We start from the raw sequence: 25322 nt of genomic DNA, 5'->3' as shown, positions 1-25322 counted from the left end.
TTCGACTCCGAAGACATCGATGGTATGGACGACGATGCTGGAGACAAACAGGAACCACCGCCCACGGGGCGCTGGACAGCCACCTCATCATATGATATATACATGATGGACACCCCAAAAGAATGCAATGGCGAGGATGCAATGAAGGACAATCCCATCAAGCAACAACCAAAGCGACGACGTAGGCGCCGCTCTAAATCCCGCCACAGTAAAAACAGCGATAACAGCGCAAGAAAGAATAATACCACGGTCGACTCCAAAGGAAACGACGACCCCATGGACCCAGCGATGGAGCAGGATGAGCCAGGGGACGGTGAACATAGTTCGGAGCCGACGTCCAATGACGCCGATCTCGAGGGAAAAATTCATCAACCTGTCTCTGGAGAGGAGAACAGTCCGGACGACGATGCACTCATCATCCCGGAAAAACATTTGGAACAAGAGAACCTCCAAAGAAGGTTTCTTGCCACCGCGAGGAGCTTGAAGAAGCAGAAGCAAAGGCTTAAGGCCGTGCAGGATACACTCAACCGTACATGGAACAAAGTGCTCGACACTGAAGAAAAATACGATGGTGATCGCCACACAAAGAGCTATCCAAAGCGCAAGCTGCTACCCGAATTCGATGACGAGGCTATAGAGCCCATCCAGTTGAAAAATAAAACAGTCGATCAGCCGGACCGACCACCCCGTGGCCACGACAGGGCAGCTAATGATGCCGCACACAAGTCAGCACATGATTTACGTGAGCTCCTGGACAAAAAATCCGGTATGACCAGGTCCATCTATGGATCTAGGAAGCACGCTCTGGCACAGGATCACAGCCACCAAAACGATCATATTGATCGAATACCAGCTCGGAATCAACTGAAGGAAATATGCCCTAGAGGCAATAATAAAGTTATTATTTATTTCCTTATTTCATGATAAATGTTTATCATTCATGATAGAATTGTATTAACCGGAAACATAATACATGTGTGAATACATAGACAAACAATGTCACTAGTATGCCTCTACTTGACTAGCTCGTTAATCAAAGATGGTTAAGTTTCCTAACCATAGACATGAGTTATCATTTGATTAATGGGATCACATCATTAGGAGAATGATGTGATTGACTTGACCCATTCTGTTAGCTTAGCACTTGATCGTTTAGTATGTTGCTATTGCTTTCTCCATGACTTATACATGTTCCTATGACTATGAGATTATGCAACTCCCGTTTACCGGAGGAACACTTTGTGTGCTACCAAACGTCACAACATAACTGGGTGATTATAAAGGAGCTCTACAGGTGTCTCCGAAGGTACATGTTGAGTTGGCGTATTTCAAGATTAGGATTTGCCACTCCGATTGTTGGAGAGGTATCTCTGGGCCCTCTCGGTAATGCACATCATTATAAGCCTTGCAAGCAATGTGACTAATGAGTTAGTTGCGGGATGATGCATTACGTAATGATTAAAGAGACTTGCCGGTAACGAGATTGAACTAGGTATTGAGATACCGACGATCAAATCTCGGGCAAGTAACATACCGATGACAAAGGGAACAATGTATGTTGTTATGCAACTTGACCGATAAAGATCTTTGTAGAATATGTAGGAGCTAATATGAGCATCCAGGTTCCGCTATTGGTTATTGACCGGAGACGTGTCCCGGTCATGTCTACATAGTTCTTGAACCCGTAGGGTCCGCACGCTTAAAGTTCGATGACGGTTATATTATGCGTTTATGTATTTTGATGTACTGAATGTAGTTCGGAGTCCCGTATGAGATCGGGGACATGACAAGGAGTCTCGAAATGGTCGAGACATAAAGATCGATATATTGGACGACTATATTCGGACTTCGGAAAGGTTCCGAGTGATTCGGGTATTTTTCGGAGTACCGGAGAGTTACAGGAATTCGCCGGGGAGTATATGGGCCTTATTGGGCCATACGGGAATAGAGGAGAGAGGCCAAAAGGAAGGAGGTGTGCAGCCCCCCTCTGGTCCGAATTGGAAAAGGGGTGCAGCCCCCTTTTCCTTCTTCCTCTCCTCCTCTTTCCTTCTCTCCTACTCCAACAAGGAAAGGAGGAGTCCTACTCCCGGTGGGAGTAGGACTCCCCCCTTGGCGTGCCCTCCTCCTAGGCCGTCCGCCTCCCCCCTTGCTCCTTTATATACGGGGGCAGGGGGCACCCCATAGACACAACAATTGATCCCTTGGATTTCTTAGCCGTGTGCGGTGCCCCCTCCACCATAGTCCACCTCGATAATATCGTAGCGGTGCTTAGGCGAAGCCCTGCGCTGGTAGAACATCATCATCGTCACCACGCCGTCGTGCTGACGGAACTCTCCCTCGACACTCGGCTGGATCGGAGTTCGAGGAATGTCATCGAGCTAAATGTGTGCAAGAACTTGGAGGTGTCGTGCTTTCGGTGCTTGATCGGTCGGGTCGTGAAGACATACGACTACATCAACCGCGTCGTGCTAACACTTCCGCTTACAGTCTATGAGGGCACATGGACATACTCTTCCCTCTTGTTGCTATGCATCACCATGATCTTGCGTGTGCGTAGGAATTTTTTTGAAATTACTACGTTCCCCAACAGTGGCATCCGAGCCTGGTTTTATGTGTAGATGTTATATGCACGAGTAGAACACAAGTGAGTTGTGGGCGATACAAGTCATACTGCTTACCAGCATGTCATACTTTGGTTCGGTGGTATTGTTGGATGAAGCGGCCCGGACTGACATTACGCGTACGCTTACGCGAGACTGGTTCTACCGACGTGCTTTGCACATAGATGGCTGGCGGGTGTCAGTTTCTCCAACTTTAGTTGAACCGAGTGTGGCTACGCCCGGTCCTTGAGAAGGTTAAAACAGCACTAACTTGGCAAACTATCGTTGTGGTTTTGATGCGTAGGTAAGAATGGTTCTTGCTCAGCCCATAGCAGCCACGTAAAACTTGCAACAACAAAGTAGAGGACGTCTAACTTGTTTTAGCGGGGCATGTTGTGATGTGATATGGTCAAGACGTGATGAGATATAAGTTGTTGTATGGGATGATCATGTTTTGTTGAAGTTATCGGCAACTGGCAGAAACCTTATGGTTGTCTCTTTATTGCATAAGATGCAAGCGCCAAATAATTGTTTTACTTTATCGCTATGCAATATCAATAGTTGCAAGAGCAATAGTTGGCGAGACGACCATGTGACGACACATTGATATAGATCAAGATGATGGAGATCATGGTGTCGTGCCGGTGACGATAGAGATCATGACATTACTTTGGAGATGGAGATCAAAGGCGCAAGATGATCATGGCCATATCATGTCACATATTTTGATTGCATATGATGTTTATCTTTTATACATCTTATTTTTCTTAGTTCGAAGGTAGCTTTATAAGATGATCTCTCACTAAATATCAAGGTATAAGTGTTCTTCCTGAGTATGCACCATTGCGAATGTTCTTCGTGCTGAGACACCACGTGATGATCGGGTGTGATAGGCTCTACGTTCAAATACAACGGGTGCAAAACAGTTGCACACGCGGAATACCCAGGTTAAACTTGACGAGCCTAGCATATACAGATATGGCCTCAGAACACTAAGACCGAAAGGTCGAGCGTGAATCATATAGTAGATATGATCAACATAGTGATGTTCACCATTGAAAACTACTCCATCTCACGCAATGATCGGACATGGTTTAGTTGATTTGGATCATGTGATCACTTAGATGATTAGAGGGATGTCTATCTAAGTGGGAGTTCTTAAGTAATATGATTAATTAAACTTTAATTTATCATGAACTTAGTCCTGGTAGTATTTTGCAAATTATGTTGTAGATCAATAGCTCGTGTTGTTGCTTCCCTATGTTTTTATATGTGTTCCTAGAGAAAACTAAGTTGAAAGATGATAGTAGCAATGATGTGGACTGCGTCCATGATCTGAGGTTTATCCTCATTGCTACATAGAAGAATTATGTCCTTGATGCACCACTAGGTGACAGGCCTATTGCAGGAGCAGATGACGTTTGGCTAGCTTAAAATGATGACTACTTGATAGTTTTGTGCACCATGCTTTATGGCTTAGAACTGGGACTACAAAAACATTTTTGAAACATCACGGAACATATGAGATGTTCCATGAGATGAAATTGATATTTCAGACTCATGCCCGTGTCAAGAGGTATGAGACCTCTGACAAATACTTCGCCTAAAAGATGGAGGAGAATTGCTCAACTAGTGAATAAGTGCTTAGATTGTCTGAGTACTACAATCGCTTGAATCAAGTAGGAGTTAATCTTCCAGATAAGATAGTGATTGGCAGAGTTCTCTAGTTACCATCACCAAGTTACTGGAACTTCGTGATGAACTATAGTATGCAAGGGATGACGAAAACGATTCCCGAGCTCTTCGTGATGCTGAAATCGACGAAGGTAGAAATCAAGAAAGAGCATCAAGTGTTGATGATTGACAAGACCACTAGTTTCAAGAAAAGGACAAAGGGAAAGAAAGGGAACTTCAAGTAGAATGACAAGCAAGTTGTTACTCCCGCGAAGAAGCCCAAAGCTGGACCAAAGCCTGAAACTGAGTGCTTACACTGCAAAGGAAATGGTCACCGGAAGCGGAAATGCCCTGAATATTTGGTGGATAAGAAGGATGGCAAAGTGAACAAGGGTATATTTGATATACAGGTTATTGATGTGTACCTTACTAGTGTTTATAGTAGCCCCTGAGTATTTGATACTTGTTCGGTTGCTAAAAATTAGTAACTCGAAACAGGAGTTATAGAATAAACAGAGACTAGTTGAGGGGGAAGTGACGATGTGTGTTGGAAGTGGTTCCAAGATTGATATGATCATCATCGCACACTCCCTATACTTTCGGGATTAGTGTTAAACCTAAATAAATGTTATTTGGCGTTTGCATTGAGCATGAATATGATTTGATCATGTTTATTGCAAAATGGTTATTCATTTAAAGTCAGAGAATTATTGTTGTTCTATTTACATGAATAAAAGCTTCAATGGTCATACACCCAATGGAAATAGTTTGTTGGATCTCGATCGTAGTGATACACATATTCATAATATTGATGCCAAAAGATGCAAAGTTGATAATGATAGTGCAACATATTTGTGGCACTGCCGTTTGGGTCATATCGGTGTAAAGCGCATGAAAAAACTCCATAAAATGGACTTTTGGAATCACTTGATTATGAATCATTTGATGCTTGTGAACCGTGCCTTATGGGCAAGATGACTAAAACTCCGTTCTCCGGAACAATGGAACGAGCTACTGACTTATTGGAAATAATACGTACCGATGTATGCGATCCAATGAGTGTTGATGCTCGTGGCAAGTATCGTTATTTTCTGACCTTCACAGATGATTTGAGCAGATATGGGTATATCTACTTAATGAAACACGAGTCTGGAACATTTGAAAAGTTCAAAGAATTTCAGAGTGAAGTGGAGAATCATCGTAACAAGAAAATAAAGTTTCTACGATCTGATCGTGGAGGAGAATATTTGAGTTACGACTTTGGCCTTCATATAAAACAATGTGGAATAGTTTCACAGCTCATGCCACATGGAACACCACAGTGTAATGGTGTGTCCGAACATCGTAACCGCACTTTATTGGATATGGTGCAATCTATGATGTATCTTACCGATTTACCACTGTCATTTTGGGGTTATGCATTAGAGACAGCTGCATTCACTTTAAAAAGGGCACCATCAAAATCCGTTGAGACGACACCTTATGAACTATGGTTTGGCAAGAAACCAAAGTTGTCATTTTTAAAGTTTGGGGCTGCGATGCTTATGTGAAAAGGTTTCAACCTGATAAGCTCGAACCCAAATTGGAGAAGTGCGTCTTCATAGAATACCCAAAGGAAACTGTTGGGTACACCTTCTATCACAGATCCTAAGGCAAGATATTCGTGCTAAGATGGATCCTTTCTAGAGAAGGAGTTTCTCTCGAAAGAAGTGAGTGGGAGGAAAGTAGAGCTTGATAAGGTAAAATGTACCTTCTCCCGAATTGGAAAGTAGTTCATGACAGAAACTAATTCCAGTGATTCCTACACCAATTAGTGAGGAAGCTAATGATGATGATCATGAGACTTCAGATCAAGTTACTACAGAATCTCATAGGTCTTCCAGAGTACGGTCCGCACCAGAGTAGTATGGTAATCCAGTTCTGAAAGTCATGTTACTAGACCATGATAAACCTACGAACTATGAGGAAGCGATGATGAGCCCAGATTCCGCAAAATGGCTGGAGGCCATGAAATCTGAGATAGGATCCATGTATGAGAACAAAGTGTGGACTTTGGTGGACTTGCCCGATGATCGGCAAGCCATTGAAAATAAAAGGATCTTCAAGAGGAAGACGGACATTGATAGTGGGAGCACTACAGCCTTTCTGACAAGTATATGTGAGTGACAGATTGTTGATCAGAAATGATGTAGAATTTTTCTAGAAAGCATAAAGAAGTGTTTGAAAGGAGTTCTTTAAAAGAAAGACCTCAGTAAAGCTACTTACATATTGAGCATCAAGATCTATTGAGATAGATCAAGACGCTTGATAACATTTTCAATGAGTACATACCTTGACAAGAATTTGAAGTAGTTCAAAATGGAACAGTCAAAGAAAGAGTTCTTGCCTGTGTTGCAAAGGTATGGAATTGAGTAAGACTCAAATCCTGACCACGGCAGAAAATAGAAAGAGAATGAAAGTCATTCCCTATGCCTCAGTCATAGGTTCTATAAAAGTATGCCATGCTATGGACCAGACCTATTGTATACTATGCCCTGGTTTGGCAAGGGAGTACAATGGTGATCTAGGAGTAGATCACTGGACATTGGTCAAAATTATCCTTAGTGGAATAAGGATATGTTTCTCGATTATGGAGGTGACAAGAGGTTCGTCGTAAAGGGTTACGTCGATGCAAGATTTGACACTGATCCAGATGACTCTAAGTCTCAATCTGGATACATATTGAAAGTGGGAGAAATTAGCTAGAGTAGCTCCATACAAAGCATTGTAGACATAGAATATTTTGCAAAATACATACGGCTCTGAATGTGACAGACCCGTTGACTAAAATTATCTCACAAGCAAAACATGATCACACTTTAGTACTCTTTAGGTGTTAATCACATAGCGATGTGAACTAGATTACTGACTCTAGTAAACCCTTTGGGTGTTGGTCACATATCGATGTGAACTATGGGTGTTAACCACATAAAGATGTGAACTATTGATGTTAACTAGATTATTGACTCTAGTGCAAGTGGGCGACTGAAGGAAATATTCCCTAGAGGCAATAATAAAGTTATTATTTATTTCCTTATTTCATGATAAATGTTTATTATTCATGCTAGAATTGTATTAACCGGAAACATAATACATGTGTGAATACATAGACAAACATAGTGTCACTAGTATGCCTCTACTTGACTAGCTCGTTAATCAAAGATGGTTAAGTTTCCTAACCATAGACATGAGTTGTCATTTGATTAACGGGATCACATCATTAGGAGAATGATGTGATTGACTTGACCCATTCCGTTAGCTTAGCACTTGATCATTTAGTATGTTGCTATTGCTTTCTCCATGACTTATACATGTTCCTATGACTATGAGATTATGCAACTCCCGTTTACCGGACGAACACTTTGTGTGCTACCAAATGTCACAACATAACTAGATGATTATAAAGGAGCTCTACAGGTGTCTCCGAAGGTACATGTTGAGTTGGCGTATTTCGAGATTAGGATTTGTCACTCCGATTATCGGAGAGGTATCTCTGGGCCCTCTCGGTAATGCACATCATTATAAGCCTTGCAAGCAATGTGACTAATGAGTTAGTTGCGGGATGATGCATTACGTAACGAGTAAAGAGACTTGCCGGTAACGAGATTGAACTAGGTATTGAGATACCGACGATCAAATCTCGGGCAAGTAACATACCGATGACAAATGGAACAACGTATGTTGTTATGCGGTTTGACCGATAAAGATCTTCGTAGAATATGTAGGAGCCAATATGAGCATCCAGGTTCCGCTATTGGTTATTGACTGGAGACGTGTCTCGGTCATGTCTACATAGTTCTCGAATCCGTAGGGTCCGCACGCTTAAAGTTCGATGATGATTATATTATGAGTTTATGTATTTTGATGTACCGAAGATAGTTCGGAGCTCCGGATGAGATCGGGGACATGACGAGGAGTCTCAAAATGGTCGAGACGTAAAGATCGATATATTGGATGACTATATTCGGACTTCGGAAAGGTTTCGAGTGATTCGGGTATTTTTCGGAGTACCGGAGAGTTACGGGAATTCGCCGTGAGTATATGGGCCTTATTGGGCCATACGGGAATAGAGGAGAGAGGCCAAAAGGAAGGAGGCGCGCAGCCCCCCTCTGGTCCGAATTGGACAAGGGGTGCAGCCCCCTTTTCCTTCTTGCTCTCCCCCTCTTTCCTTCTCTCCTACTCCAACAAGGGAAGGAGGAGTCCTACTCCCGGTGGGAGTAGGACTCCCCCCTTGGCGCGCCCTCCTCCTAGGTCGGCCGCCTCCCCCCTTGCTCCTTTATATACGAGGGCAGGGGCACCCCATAGACACAACAATTGATCCCTTGGATCTCTTAGCCATGTGCGGTGCCCCCCTCCATCATAGTCCACCTCGATAATATCGTAGCGGTGCTTGCGCGAAGCCCTGCATCGGTAGAACATCATCATCGTCACCATGCCGTCGTGCTGACGGAACTCTCCCTCGACACTCGGCTGGATCAGAGTTCGAGGGACGTTATCGAACTGAACGTGTGCAAGAACTCGGAGGTGTCGTGCTTTTGGTGCTTGATCGGTCGGGCCGTGAAGACGTACGACTACATCAACCGCGTTCTGCTAACGCTTCCGCTTACAGTCTACGAGGGTACGTGGACATACTCTTCCCTCTCGTTGCTATGCATCACCATGATCTTGCGTGTGCGTAGGAATTTTTTTTGAAATTACTATGTTCTCCAACATCAACACCGAACACAACAATCGTCGATAGGATGCCATGACACATCCAAATACAGGGGTGCCGCGCACCCCCTATGCTTCACCGATGAGGTGCTGGATCATGAATTTCCAGAGGGATTCAAGCCCATGAACATAGAGGCATACGATGGAACGACAGACCCTGGGGTCTGGATTGAGGAATTCATCCTTCACATCCACATGGCTTGCGGAGATGATCTGCATGCCATCAAATACCTACCCCTCAAGTTGAAAGGATCAACTCGACACTGGTTGAAAAGCCTCCCCGAAAACTCAATTGGAGGTTGGGAAGAACTTGAGGATGCTTTTAGGGCCAATTTTCAAGGGACCTATGTCGGACCTCCAGATGCAGACGATTTAAGTCACATAATTCAACAGCCCGGAGAGTCATCCCAAAAGCTTTGGAACAGATTTCTCACTAAGAAGAATCAAATTGTTGACTGCCCGGATGCCAAAGCCTTAGCGGCTTTCAAGCATAGTGTCTGGGACAAATGGCTTGCCACACACCTCGGCCAGGAAAAGCCGAGGACAATGGCAGCCTTAACAAGCCTTATGACCCGCTTTTGCGCGGGCGAGGACAGTTGGCTGGCCCGTAGTGGCACCAACGACCCAGGCACATCCGAAGTCAGGGATGGCAACGGGAAGCCACGATGCAATAAAAACAAGCGTCGAAACAATGAAGACAGCCCAGATAACACAGCGGTCAACGCCGGATTCAGGGGCTCTCGACCCGGTCAACGGAAGAAGCCATTTAAAGGCAGCAGAGATGGACCGTCCAGCCTAAATAAGATTCTAGACAAATTATGTCAGATTCATGGCACCCCCGAAAAACCTGCAAATCACACCCACAGAGAGTGTTGGGTTTTCAAGCAGGCCACCAAGCTAAACGCCAAACACAAAGGGAGGGAGACGCCAAGTGAAGACGAGGAGGAGCCTCGCCAGCCGAACACTAGGGGACAAAAAAAATCCCACCAGAAGTCAAAACAGTGAATATGATTTACGCAACACACATACCAAAGAAAAGGCGCAAACGCGCACTCCGAGATGTATACGTTGTAGAGCCCGTCGCCCCCAAATTCAATCCCTAGTCGGCCTGCCCGATCACTTTTGATCGCAGGGATCATCCAACTAGTATCCGGCACGGAGGATCGGCTGCCTTGGTGCTCGACCCAATAATTGACGGATACCATCTCACTCGGGTCCTCGTGGACGGCGGCAGTAGTCTTAATCTGATATATCAGGATACTGTCCGTAAAATGGGGATAGACCCGTCAAGAATCAGCCAAAGTAATACTACCTTCAAAGGAGTAATACCAGACGTAGAGGCCCGCTGCACAGGCTCTCTAGTACTAGAGGTTGTATTCGGTTCTCCCGACAACTTCAGAAGCGAAGAATTAATCTTCGACATCGCTCCATTCTGAAGTGGCTATCATGCACTACTTGGAAGAATGGCCTTCGCTCATTTTAATGCAGTACCACACTACGCTTATATCAAACTTAAGATGCCCGATCCACGTGGCATCATTACAGTTAGCGGAAATACAGAGCGTTCTTTACGTGCGGAAGAATATGTGGCGGCCCTAGCAGCTAAACACTGAACGGCCTCTCCAACCAGAATAAATGATCGGTCGTCAAGACCACAGACACGGTTAGACGAGTCCGGCGCACTGCCTGTTGTAACAGCTCAGATAAACCTGAGCTGGGGACGATGGATATACCCCCATAGATGGCGCTAGGGGCTGCACGCATGTAAAAAATCCCATAGTTCGGCTTGACCCTATTAATACAATAACAGATTGTATTTTCATGGTTCGTCCAGAATAAACAACCTTTTCGCATGAAGTCTTTCACCTGGGTTTTTCCTTTTTACAGATGATCATCGTGCTACAGCCTTCCAGGATACGGCACAACGGAGACAAAGGCGCAAACGTGCAGCAGGGCCCCGCTCAAAGGTTTCTTTTTAGATTAAGACCCTGCGTAAACCTTTTTTAATGTCTCTTGTTGCCTCTTCCCCTCCGAACACTTAACACAACCGAGAGGGATACTGGCGTTATTGGCATTTCGCCACGCCAGACCAATGCATGTACCTAGAAACTCAGGGCTCATTATCAAGGGCGTTACTCAGCCCAGTATATGTTGTAAAGTCCGAATACCTTAGGGAGTGTTCAGCGTTGCGAGTTTGGCCTTATATGCATCAGCTCTGAATCATGTCTTTGGTCAATAGTTAGGTTTGCCCGGCTCCCGTGTTTTGCTACCTTACGTTCCTTTCTATCGGCTAAGGTGGCACCGGGAGAACTACTGCGTTTGTGCCCTGGTTCATCTGGATGAGCACCTCAGTAGAGAAAGCCTAAAACTGACTGTCATGATATAGCGCGAGACTGTTCAACCACTCGATGACTCAGCGGAATCTTCGTGATTCCTCCGCATTAACGAATGACTGGTTTCCCGGTCATGTACGTGCGCACACCATATGCAGATGAACGCGGAAGTACCAGGGGCTATATAGTAGGCCCACCATCAAACTCCTATGGATAAGTGAAAGTGTTAAAGCTATATAGTCCGATTGCCTGGTTCGCCGCGCTATCACCTCCTTAATGGACCAAGACGTTGGATCAAGTGTGATTACGCGCTTTTCTGAACACCCCCGCATTATATGCTTGGGGGCTGAAGCCGACGACTGCAAACTTTCAGGTTGTATACATACATACATAAACGGCCGCACCGGAGGCACTATAATACTTTCAGGCAAAAGTATAAACACAGCCCTTATAATGAAAATAGCATTGTTTTTACAATTCAGATACATATCACTCGAACATGGTACTCTTCGAGCACTGAGCCTCTATTAAACGGGCACCTTCTAGGACTTCTTCAAAATAATGCTCGGCGGGGTCCTGGCCTCCCGCTGGACCCCGGGTTGCAATAGCGATGGCCTCCATCCCTGCCCAGTATGTCTTAACACGGGAAAGAGCCATCTGCGCACCCTTCATGCATGCCGACCTCTTCACAGCGTCGATATGCGACACAACACCAAGGAATTGCTGCACCAAACCAAAATAACTGTCCGGCCTTGGTCCTTTTGGCCAAATACGATCCACGACAGACCTCATAGCAAGCCCAGACAACCTATGGAGCTCGGCCCATGCGGCCATTTTCTCATTCAATGGCAGCGGACACGTCACGGCACTGAACTGCGACCAGAACAACCTTTCTACCTCATGATCTTTCCGATCTTTGTAAAACTCAGTCGCATCAGCAGCACTCTTTGCGAAGTCCACATACGTGTCTGCAGCACTCCATAACTGGTCAAGAGGGGCATACTTCGGATCTCCGAACTTCATCCGCAACAAAAAGGGCCTCCCAGCCGTGATATCTCCGACTTCACGAAGCTCCTCCCTTATCCCTCTAATTTCAGAGCGGGTTTCCTTGGCTGCCTCCAAGGCCTTCTTCATGTCAGCCTCTTTTGCTTGGCTTTCCTTTTCGAGGAGCTCATAGCGGTCGGCGGCATCTTTCAGCTCAACAGCCATCTTGGCTATTTTTTCTTTGCTCTGGCGATGAGCAGCCTGTTCGACTCTTAACTCTTCGACCGCCTTCAAGGCGGCCGCATCACTTATTCTGGCTTGTTCCTTGGCTCAGGCAAGTTCCACCCGAAGGGTCTGCAGTCACAGCATGTTATAGATACTAGCATCATGCCTGTCAGGGATATACGCCGCGGTATAAACCGCCGGATGTATGACCTGGCTAGAGTTTGGCGATTCACCGGCGTCCCACTTGGACCTGGCGGTTTACGATTCATTGGTAATCCGGCAGGCGGGTCACAGGAGCGACAAGACCCGGTGGCCCAACGGGCGGTTTATGGAAGGCCGGATCGCGCTATGGTGGGCCGGTTTAAGAGAAAAGGCGTGAGGAATATTTACTTTACAAGGAAGACCCGGACTTGTATCCGGTTTGTATTAGAAGGGAGACTAGTCCTAATCCTAAAAGGACTCCACATGTAACCCGCCCCTCTAACTTATATAAGGAGGGGCAGGGCTCCCCAAAGGGGGACAAGCAAGAAACAATCTCTAGGGCTAGACACAACTAGAGGAGAGCCGGTTTACGGCGACTCCCTCGTGACGATAATGAGATCTAGCCTCAAACAGCATGTAGGGTTTTTACCGGATGATGTTTCCTGGGGCCCGAAGCTGTCTAAATCCTCGTTTTATGTTGCGTCTCTCGATTCCGCTCAACCCCTCTCAAGCTACCACATAGATGTGTTGGCCTCGCGACTAAGTCCTCACACTAGGACATCTTACGTGTTAATTCCACGACAGTTGCCGCCCACCGTGGGGCTCGCGCACGGTGGTGTTGAGTCCTTGGAGGGATGTATTTCAAGAATTGAGAAGTTCGCGATGTGTTGGATGAAAAAGAACCAGTGCAGAAGACGTCTGATGCACAGTCAAAGCAACATATACAGGATTTAAGATCAAGAGAAAATTAGGGTTGCGTCTAGGCGCCAGCGTACACGACCAGATGATCCGTCTGAGGCCGGGTTAATTTTTGCTGCCGTAGCAAGTCGAAGTCTCGTATCAGAAATCAATCGGGTAAATCGTGGCAGCAGAGGCAAAGCTACCAGTGTATGCGTCAAATCAGCGAGTTATCATTACTGCTATTTTTTCTAGCCTGAAGACCGAGTCAAATCCAGAGATCCCCGAGCACTTCTACTAGTACTATAAAAAAGGATAGTACTGTTTGAGTACTAGTATATCGGGAAAAGAACAAAGGAAATTATTGGATGAACTGCGCACTACGTCCAAGCATCAACTCAGAGTCAGTACTAAGTACTAATGGCTGGTTTAGTACTCACGTGAAGGCATTGGAAAAACTTGACACAACAATCAATTGGGAATAAAACCTCCACGACTTGAAGGAGGACTCCAGGGGCCATCAATCGAAGCTGCTGCTACTATTTACTCCAGGAGAAGATCAAACACAGGCCGACTACTCCCGTCAAGATCAATCTAGTGATACTGCTATTCGTAAGGAAGCTACGCTGCTGTTCGGATCCACACGCACATAGTCAAACGTATAATTGGAACTCAGCCACGACTCGGACGGATTGGTCAAACCAGTCACGACTGGGAGAAGGACCCAGGAGTAAACACGGACTCGAACGACTCTTGCTGCACTGTGGAGTCACCACGGCCTGCTCCAAACCACCGTGGTCCGGGCCGCCCTTGCCTTGTATGCCGAAGCCGCTTTACTGCTCAGAGCTTCGCCTCCGCCAAGTCACCGTAAACCGGATGCTACTTCACCGCGCCGTCGCTAAGCCGCCAGTTGCGTAACCCGCCTCGACTGCTCTTCTCACCGTGAGTCGCCGCGGCCGCTGCGCCAGTCCGGCAGTTTTGATGCTCCTCCGGCCGCATCTGCTTCAAGCCACCGGCTGCCAAAGCCCGTCTCTAAACCGCCGCCGGTCCATGCTGTCACGTGTGCAATGAAGTCGCCGGCGCGCCTCCGCCTTCGCGGCCCCTTCTTCAAGTTGCCAGTTATTTCTGTTCTAATCCGCCGAGCCTGCTGGTGCCCGTGCCTGTTGAGTTGCCGCGTTTCAGCATCCAACCCGCCGGTGCATCCTCAAGCCGCCGCCGGTCGCATAGCCGCGCTGGTCCCGTTTCTAAACCGCCCGCGCCACATTGCGGGCAGCATCGACCGCCATTGTGAGCCGCCAAGACCACCATGATCTGGTACCTCCGAGCCATGACCTCTATGTCGCCGCTTTACTCCAACGCGCAGCTCCACGTCACTCGCCTGTGCGCTTCCGTGCATGGCCGCGGCCCCAGCCTCCTCTCATCTGCTCCGAGCCCGCCGGGTCGGCTCCCGCAGGAGCCCGCACCCGCTGGCCGGCTCCCGCTCAGCCCCTGCACGCCCTGCATCGCCCGTCAGCCACCTCGCCATGTCGCCGCTGATTCGCCATCTTCACATCGCCGGATCACCGCACTGGCTCGCGCCCCTGACTGGCCGGCTCTGGCCTCCCCTGGCCCGCGCCTGCTGCTCCCGGCGCTGGTTTCACGCCTCGGTCCGCTGGTCCCCATGCCGGCTTCTTGTTCCGCCCGCCCCTCTTCCACCCCTGCAGCCGGCTTGCCGCGGCACCCCTCCTCGCCGCGGGTCTCCTTGACGCCCGCCGACCCGCCACTACTGCTTTGGGCCGACCTCAAATCGCCGACCTCGTGTTGAGCCGCCGCTGGCGTCACTAAACCGGGAGTTACCTCCGGATTACATCTACCATGGGAAGATGAGTGGAGAGCTATGGCGAGTGAAGCACGGGATCTCACTAAGTTTTAGTGCAGCGGGAAGCCGAGAGAAAAAAACGCTGCTCAAAGACAGACTACAAACGCTACTATTACTAGTGCGTTGTATAGTACTATCAGTACTACTACTTACGTCAGGATCTAGAAATCATCATCAACCTTGGGGCTGAATATCAGGTGCTATTTACCTTATTTATTTTTAAGTTTATCTTAATTCATCCAAGCAAAACTACTTTGCCCTGTTATATTTTATATGCAGGAGAATATTCATTACAATGTGGCATTATACCGTGGAGATGGAGGCGTGCCAATATCATTCGGCACTGATGATTGTTGGTACTTAACGAACTTCCGCACCGGCTTACAATGCCGTGGCCCCCTCTCTCGCGACCGCACCGGCTTACAAAGCCACAGACGACTCGCCCGTCCGCTCTTGCGGCCGGTTCACGCGTCCGCGCCGGTTTACAACGCGGAGGACAACTTGCTCGTCCGCACTGGCTTACAATGTCGTGGCCGACTCATCTGTTTGTGCCACCGCTGATGCTGCGGACGTATTTCCCGTCCGTCTCTTGCGACCTGGTCTACATCAACGCGCCAGGCCGCACCTGTCTGCATGAGCAGTTTTATTGAGTATGAGCAAGTCATATCTTGGGTAGCCCGGTTTTCTTTCAAATTGGAGGCAAATTATCATTTACTATCAACTGCGGTCTGCACTAGATGGATCAATGGGCAGGCGTACAAGTCGCCACTACTATAGTTTGGTTAAAACAGCCAGTTTGGAAGGAACCATCGGCCGAGTTGCGGACACGGCTTATATGGATCATTTATAACCCACCTCAAATACGGGGAATCTCAAGCAAACTCCTTGAGTCACCCTGAGAATCGGAGGCTACGACGACATGATTCAGCATATCTTGCCAGTTTCAGCAAATTTAAGAACCCCAAGACGATGGAGGTAAAGATAACCAGGTCCTGGAGGCTACTGCTATATTGATGAAAATTTAAAAGCCGTCAGAAAATTTTCGGCTCAAAAAGTATATGACAAAATCCCGGCTCAATGAAGAAGTTCCGGGTCATCAGAAAGGATTCCAGTTCAACATCCAGTTCGAGAGACATCTTTCTCTCAAAGCGTTGAAGCTCTCCAAATATCCGGTTTAGAATCCGGTTCAAGGGAAATTTATCTATCATGAAGCTTTGAAGCTCTCAAATCCGGTTCAAAATCCCGGTTCAAGAAGAATTTATAACTTGCAAAAAATTAAAAGTTGCCGAAGAGGACCTGTTGCCATGATGCATGGTTCAAACATGGGTATCCTGCCTTATTGGCTTATCATATTATTGGTTACATGGGGGCTTCAGCTTACAAAGCGGAGTTATGTCTATTAATCCGGCTATCACGCCACAACATAGCTTGGGAGCTTCACACCCAAAGGGCCAAAGAGAGTTTCGATGCTATGCACAACTCAAACATAGGCACCTAATGAGCACAGCTCATCACGTTACTTGGGGGCTCTTTGGTCAAATACCAAGGAGTTTGAATGGACCCTTGTAGCTGGGTATCGACCCACGGCTTGGAAGCCTGGTATATTTACCTAAAACCCCGGGTTAACCTGCCTTCATCAAGTAAGACGCTCCTATCCAGGTCATCCTGCCACGGCCCTCCGAACGTTTGACAGTTACTCTCCTTGAGACCCTGCACTTGTCAAAGTTAAAATGGTGATTGGTTAGTTGGAGGTCCATCTTAAAAGGCTTTGTTAAATGGTTCAACTCAGTGGCCTGGCAGCCCACAAAAAGCCTCGAATTTGGGCCTGGCAGCCCCCAAAAAGCCTCGACTACACGGTTTCATTTGAGATTTGGCTGAATTTTATGTTAAACCGATTTTCTTGGCTTGATCAGTCATCTTCTTAGCCCGGTATTCTTTAAACCGGCTTGGTTTGCAACTACACGTTGACAGACCTTAATTTTAAACCGGAGTTTCTTAACCCGGCTTGGCGTTGACTCCATGTCAACAGCCCGGGTCATCTGGCGTGAATCATCACCCAGTATGACTTAATCTACGACACGGTTTTATTACAAACCCGTCAAAATATGAGGGGAGTTATCTTACTCAAGATTTCGGTTATCACCCTTACTACAAAAAGTTGGTAAACCAATGATGTGATTCAATGTCACAGGACACTTTAAACTTGTTGCATGCAGAAACAAGTTGTCAGTACATATAATCCGGTGTTTATTAACCGGGCCTGGCTTTGGACTATAAGTCGCCAACATATATTTGGATCGCGCCATTGGAATTATGCGCTTATAAATCATTGGGTATATTATTCAAATAGCCAACATGGCTGGATTTCTATTATGGTTATCAATAACCAGTATTATGATTAAGGTTTTCAAAGTCGCTTTAGCGCAATGGCTATTATATTATCAATGGATATGATTTTTATTCTACAATTGAAGGAATAGTCCCGAGTTGCTGCAGGCTTACAACTCGACACTTGGGGGCTACATTATTTAAGTTGAGATTACATCAAATATGCAAGTCTCATGTCGCTGCAAGCATGCCCCATGACACTTGGGGGCTAATGCAAAGTCATTCTTTGTTCATCTTATTGAAGACCCGACTCATCACATTATAATGAGCCGGCCCTTGGGGGCTACCAATTACTCTTGTCAAACAATTCAAGGTACAAAGCTTTTTATTCATTATATTGAAGGGTCCACTGCTCAGTTGGTAAAGCACAAGGCTCTTAACCTTGTGGACGTGAATTCAAGCCCCATGATGGGGGTTACATCATATGATGTTATTTTCATTGAAGTATATATCAAAGTCCCAGCTCAATATTATCTTACTGAGCCGGCCCTTGGGGGCTACACCGTTGTTGTTCAAAGATTACATGATTATATTTACAAAGTCCCTGCTCATTATTGCATAATGACCCGGCCCTTGAGGGCTACACTAGTTGAAGTTTTTATGAGTATAAGACAATTACAAGTCCCAGGTTGCTGCAAGCATGACAACCCGGCACTTGGGAGTTACATAATATGGAGTATTCGGTTTTTACTAAGTGACTGGAATGAACAACATGGATTTCTTCTTAAGTGGCAGTGTTTATGTTGAAGCAAGTCTTAGGCCATCACTTTGTTCTACTCAAGACTTGGGGGCTACAGGTATTATAATATTATCGAAGAAATATTTCTCAGACTCTGTTTTGAGCAAACCAGATGGAACCGGTGTCTGCAACAATCATAGCCCGACATCATCAGTAATCATGAACCGGCGTTGGCAAGAATCATGACCCGGAATTATCAATTTTTATAACCCGACAATGGTGGTAATCATAAACCGGCAAGTTTTACATCTTCAAGCCGGTTGGATATCAGTTGAATATTTTAGAGACTAATATTTTTGTCAAGTCAGAGCATTGAAGGCCAATTCAAATGGATTCTTTGTTTACAAAATATCTTCTGCAAGCAAATCAATTATGAAACTGGTCTATTGACTTGGATTTTTTAGAAGGAAGAAATGACAAGGATTCAAGGATGATCAAGTGCCGGTTTACAAGAATATTTAAACCGGAGCACAACCCGACAATTTGTTCTTGTGTTGCAGATCAGTTTAACATGGATGAATCCAAATTAAACTGGGGGCTAATGTCAGGGATATACCCCGCGGTATAAACCGCCGGATGTATGACCTGGCTAGAGTTTGGCGATTCACCGGCGTCCCACTTGGACCTGGCGGTTTACGATTCATTGGTAATCCGGCAGGCGGGTCACAGGAGCGACAAGACCCGGTGGCCCAACGGGCGGTTTATGGAAGGCCGGATCACGCTATGGTGGGCCGGTTTAAGAGAAAAGGCGTGAGGAATATTTACTTTACAAGGAAGACCCGGACTTGTATCCGGTTTGTACTAGAAGGGAGACTAGTGCTAATCCTAAAAGGACTCCACATGTAACCCGCCCCTCTAACTTATATAAGGAGGGGCAGGGCTCCCCAAAGGAGGACAAGCAAGAAACAATCTCTAGGGCTAGACACAACTAGAGGAGAGCCGGTTTACGGCGACTCTCTCGTGACGATAATGAGATCTAGCCTCAAACAGCATGTAGGGTTTTTACCGGATGATGTTTCCCGGGGCCCGAAGCTATCTAAATCCTCGTTTTATGTTGCGTCTCTCGATTCCGCTCAACCCCTCTCAAGCTACCACATAGATGCGTTGGCCTCGCGACTAAGTCCTCACACTAGGACATCTGACGTGTTAATTCCACGACAATGCCCCTCTTAATATTTGCTGATAAGCCGAAGATACATACCCTATGCCTCGTCAAGCCGCTTGTTCACAAGCGCGATGTCGACATCTGCCACGTCAAGCTGCCGCTTCAGTTCGGCAAAATCAGCAGTCCGGTCAGTCGTCGGACCCTCCACCGTCTGCACCTAAAAGCAGCGCGATCATTACCTAGGACTACAATCCTCTGTTTGCCGCCTCTCGACGGCAACCAGAGTCTCAGGGGCTACTATCTATACAGAGCACAACTAGCGTGTGCGGTACCGCCAAAAATACATATATTATTTTGCGTACCTCAAAGCCTCTTAGCAGGCTCGTAAAAGCTTCATTCAAACCACTTTTGGCGGATGAAATCCTCTCAACCACCGTACCCATTAAGGTATGATGCGCCTCTGAGATAGCCGCTCACTCTAGAAGACCCATCAGTGTGTCCGGTCGTGTGCTGGACAATCCCGGACTCTTTCTGTTGCTCTCGTTGGGAGCCGAATACTCCGGACTTCGAGCAGCCGGAGTGTTAACTTCTGGCCTTGGCGGATTAGGAGAAATCCTCCGTGACGACACGTCGGGGTCGTCCGCCCCATGTGGCGGGGAGACAGGAGGAGGCATTTCGCTCTTCATCATCTCCGGAAGAAGATCCCCCGAAGACGAACTCTGTGGAGAAGGGCTACGAGCCGGACTGCAAGATATATGACTCGGTTATTATTCTCAGAGATAAAACAGGATATATTTACCAAAATACTTTTTTTACTTACAGCTCGGTTGAGGGCTTGCCCCCTTGTGGGCGCTGTGCGGTAAGTACGCCCTCTGGGGCAGGGCCCGCTAGCGAGGGTTTCTTCCCTCGACTGGAAACCTCTGTTTCCAAGTCTTCAGAGGTGGCCCTTTTCTTCCCATGAGGAGAGGGGATTTTAGATTCACCTCCTCAATTATCCTCCTTCGTGGAGGCACTTACTCCCCCGATTTGGATGTGTAAAGTATGAAGCCCGTTTGTGGCTTCTCTATTCCTCCCCTCATCTTCTCCTGATGGCACCTAATACGGTGCGCGCTCAAGCATCCTGGTTAATAAAGGATCTGGCGAGCCTTCGGGAAGGGGGGCCGAACACCTGATCCTCTCCGCCTTTCTTATCCAGTCCTGGCGAGCAATTTTTCAGAATGATGTTGTAACAAACATAAAGGGCGGCATGTTCGGTAGCGGAATTACTTACTTGGGTATCCGGACGGTTGCAGTTGAGACCCGCATCCTCGGTGGTGTCCGGACACTTTATTCATGATCCAAAGAACAATCCATACATCTCTTTGAGCGTCATGCCGAAGAATTGTTGAATGGTTCACGGTCCTTCCAGCTTGAACTCCCACATACAGAGAGATCGACGCTGGCATGGCAGGACCCACGAACCAGCATTACTTGCATTACCTTGACAAGACTGACATCCCTCTTAAGGAGGTCTCGGATGCGGCTTTGTAGTGTCAGCGCGTCGTTAACTAGCCCCTAGTCCAGCCCCTTGTTGACCCATGACGCTAGTTGAGGCGGAGGGCCCGAGCGGAACGCTGGAGCGGCCGCCCGCTTTGTACCTCGGGCAGCTGTGATGTAAAACCACTCCCGTTGCCATAAGTCGGAAACTTCCGTGAAGGAACCCTTTGGCCATGGGGCATCGGCGCCTTTGCTTATTATAGCGCCTCCACACTCTGCGTGACGCCCATCAATCATCTTCGGCCTCACATTGAAGGTCTTGAGCCATAGGCCGAAGTGGGGGTGATGCGGAGGAAGGCTTCACACATGATGATAAACGACGAGATGTGAAGGATGGAATCCGGAGCTAGATCATGGAAATCTAGCCCGTAATAGAACATGAGCCCTCTTACAAAGGGATCAAGACTAAAACCTAGCCCTCGGAGGAAGTGGGAAATAAATACGACACTCTCGTTGGGTTCGGGAGTGGGGATGACCTGCCCTTGAGCAGGCAGCCTGTGCGAGATTTTGGCGATGAGATACCTGGCCTCCCTAAGCTTCTTGATGTCCTCCTCTGTGATAGAGGAGGCCATCCATCGGCCTTGAAGTTTGGATCCGGACATGGTTGAAGGTCCGAAACGCTTAGCTTGAGCCTTGGGTGTTGGAACTCAAGGTGGGGGAAGGGAAGGATCGAGCGTGGGAAGAAAAGGACAGGCCTTGGGCCCCTTATAAAGAGGACGAATATCAAGCGTCCCCCGGGTGGCCATTTGGAACTTGCCTAAAATCGAGGAGTCATATTAAACAAGTGCGGTTGGGTTACCCACACCTGTATTGATGAGAATCCCGTGATAAGGGGAACACGATCTCTGCTTCGACAAGACGTGCCAATAAAACCGCCTCGCAACACGTGTAGTGGCTAGTTGAGAAAAATGGTTCGAATAATGATTGGGCCATGGCGTGGTGTCACGCTATGAAAAGTTGTCAGCAGATTAGATTTGTGGAATATTGTGCTCTCTATGGCGGTATGTGGAATTTGTTTTGCAGAGCCGGACACGATCCTTGTGTTCAAAATCTTCTATGGAGTATTCGGAGAAGGAACCCGCCTTGCAATGCCGGAGACAATCTGTGCGCCGGACTCATCGTCATTGAAGCCTGGTTCAGGGGCTACTGAGGGAATCCTGGATTAAGGGGTCCTTGGACAGCCGGACTATATACTTTGGCCGGACTGTTGGACTATGAAGATACAAGATTAAAGACTTCGTCCCGTGTTCGGGTGGGACTCCCCTTTGCGTGGAAGGCAAGCTTGGCAATTCGGATATGTAGGTCTCCTTATCTGTAACCGACTATGTGTAACCCTAGCCCCCTCTGGTGTCTATATAAACTGGAGGGTTTAGTCCGTAGGACAACAACAATCATAATCATAGGCTAGCTTCTAGGGTTTAGCCTCTACGATCTCGTGGTAGATCAACTCTTGTAATACTCATATCATCAAGATCAATCAAGCAGGAAGTAGGGTATTACCTCCATCGAGAGGGCCCGAACCTGGGTAAACATCGTGTCCCCCACCTCCTATTACCATTAGCCTTAAATGTACTGATGAAGTCATGTACCTAGGGTAGGGTCATGGTCCTATCTAGGATACCCTACCCAAGGACATCCTTATAAGAAGCTACCTTCCAGTCGACCAAGAGGGACTTCACTCGACGATGAAGATAGCCACTCGACCATGAAGCTAACCACTCGACGGCCAGGAGACCTAAAGTCACTCAGCACGCAACGGTCTGTCATTAAGTAGCTTTAATAGTCTTCATGGTATTTTATGAGGGCGTTACCAGTAACCCCCTATCTTAATGTACTTTAAACCCTGCATAACTGAGGGCCGGAGGGGTCTGGCGAACTCTATATAAGCCACCCCCCTCCTCAGTGTAAAGGGTTCGCACCCTTGTAACTCATATACACATAAACCAGTTGACCGCCTCCGGGCTTCGAGACGTAGGGTTGTTACTTCCTCCGTGAAGGGCCTGAACTCGTAAAACACTCGTGTGTACAACTACTCCATAGCTAGGATCTTGCCTCTCCATACCTACCCCCCATTCTACTGTCAGACTTAGAACCACGACACATACAGTTTGGGACCCCCTACCCGAGATCCGCCGGTTTTGACACCGACAACGTTTTCTATGATGCTCTCTTTGTGCTTTAATTCTTGTCTTTCATGTGAGCCTCATTGAAATCTCAATGCCTAGCTAGGGGCATTAAACGATAGCGCTTGTTGGGAGGCAACCCAATTTTATTTTTGTTCTTTGATTTTTGCTCCTATTTAGTAATAAATAATTCATTTAGCCTCTGGTTAGATGTGGTTTTATGTTTTGATTAGTGTTTGTGCCAAGTAGAACCTATAGTATCATCTTGGGTGATAATTAATCTGGTCTTGCTGAAAAATAGAAACTTTTGCACGCACGAGAATTTTTTTAGTAAATCACAGAAACGTGCTTTTCAGTTGATTCATTTTGCAGAATATTAATAGACAAATTTCCTACGACTTCCTATTTTGGTAGAATTTTTGGGGTTCTAAAAGTATTCGAAAGTTACAGATTACTACAGACTGTTCTGTTTTTGACAGATTCTGTTTTTTGTGTGTTGTTTGCTTATTTCGATGAATCTATGGCTAGTATCGGGGGGTATGAACCATAGAGAAGTTGGAATACAGTAGGTTTAACACCAATATAAATAAAGAATGAGTTCATTGCAGTAACTTAAAGTGGTGGTTTGCTTTCTTGCACTAACGGAGCTCATGAGATTTTCTGTTGAGTTTTGTGTTGTGAACTTTTCAAGTTTTGGATAAAGATTTGATAGATTATGGAATATGGAGTGTCAAGAGCCTAAGCTTGGGGATGCCCAAGGCACCCCAAGGTAAAATTCAAGGACAACCAAAAGCCTAAGCTTGGGATGCCTCGTCTTTGTCCATCGGTAACTTTACTTGATGCTATATTTTTATTCACCACATGATATGTGTTTTGCTTGGAGCGTATTGTATGATATGAGTCTTTGCTTTTTAGTTTACCACAATCATCCTTGTTGTACACACCTTTTGTAAGACACACATGAATCGGAATTTATTAGAATACTCTATGTGCTTCACTTATATCTTTTGAGCTAGACAGTTTTGCTTTAGTATTTCACTTATATCTTTTTATAGCATGGCGATGGTTTTATTTTATAGAAATTACTAATCTCTCATGCTTCACTTATATTATTTTGAGAGTCTTTTATAACAGCATGGTATTTGCTTTGGTTATAAAATTAGTCCTAATATGATGGGCATCCAAGTTGGGTATAATAAAAACTATCATATAAAGTGCATTGGATACTATGCTAAATTTGATACTTGATAATTGTTTTGAGATATAAAGGTGGTAATGTTAGAGTCATGCTAGTTGGGTAATTATGAAATTGAGAAATACTTGTGTTAAAGTTGGCAAGTCCCGTAGCATGCACGTATGGTGAACGTTGTGTGAAAAATTTGAAGCATGGGGTGTTCTTTGATTGCCTTCCTTATGAGTGGAGGTCGGGATCGCGTGATGGTTAACTCCTACCAACCCTTCCCCTAGGAGCATGCGTAGTAGTACTTTGCTTCGAGGGCTAATAAACTTTTGCAATAAGTATATGAGTTCTTTATGACTAATGTGAGTCCATGGATTATACACACTCTTACCCTTCCGCCATTTGCTAGCCTCTACGGTACCGTGCATTGCCCTTTCTCACCTTGAGAGTTGGTGCAAACTTCGCCGGTGCATCCAAACCCCGTGATACGATACGCTCTATCACACATAAACCTCCTTATATCTTCCTCAAAACAGCCACTATACCTACCTATTATGGCATTTCCATAGCCATTCCGAGATATATTGTCATGCAACTTTCCACCGTTCCGTTTATTATGACACGCTCCATCATTGTCATATTGCTTTTGCATGACCATGTAGTTGACATCGTATTTGTGGCAAGGCCACCTTTATAATTATTTCATACATGTCGCTCTTGATTAATTGCATATCCTGGTACACCACCGGAGGCATTTACATAGATTCATATTTTCTCCTAAGTATTGAGTTGTAATTCTTAAGTTGTAAATAAATAAAAGTGTGATGATCTTCATTATTATAGGATTGTCCCATGTGAGGAAAGGATGATGGAGACTATGATTCCCCCACAAGTCGGGATGAGACTCCAGACTTTATGAAAAATAAAAGAGGCTAAAGAAGCCCAC

This window comes from Triticum dicoccoides, chromosome 6B (genome assembly GCF_002162155.2).
Source record: "Triticum dicoccoides isolate Atlit2015 ecotype Zavitan chromosome 6B, WEW_v2.0, whole genome shotgun sequence".
In the NCBI taxonomy this organism is placed as follows: domain Eukaryota; kingdom Viridiplantae; phylum Streptophyta; class Magnoliopsida; order Poales; family Poaceae; genus Triticum; species Triticum dicoccoides.
The sequence above is the reverse complement of the archived record's forward strand: the minus strand, read 5'-3'. Positions refer to the sequence as shown.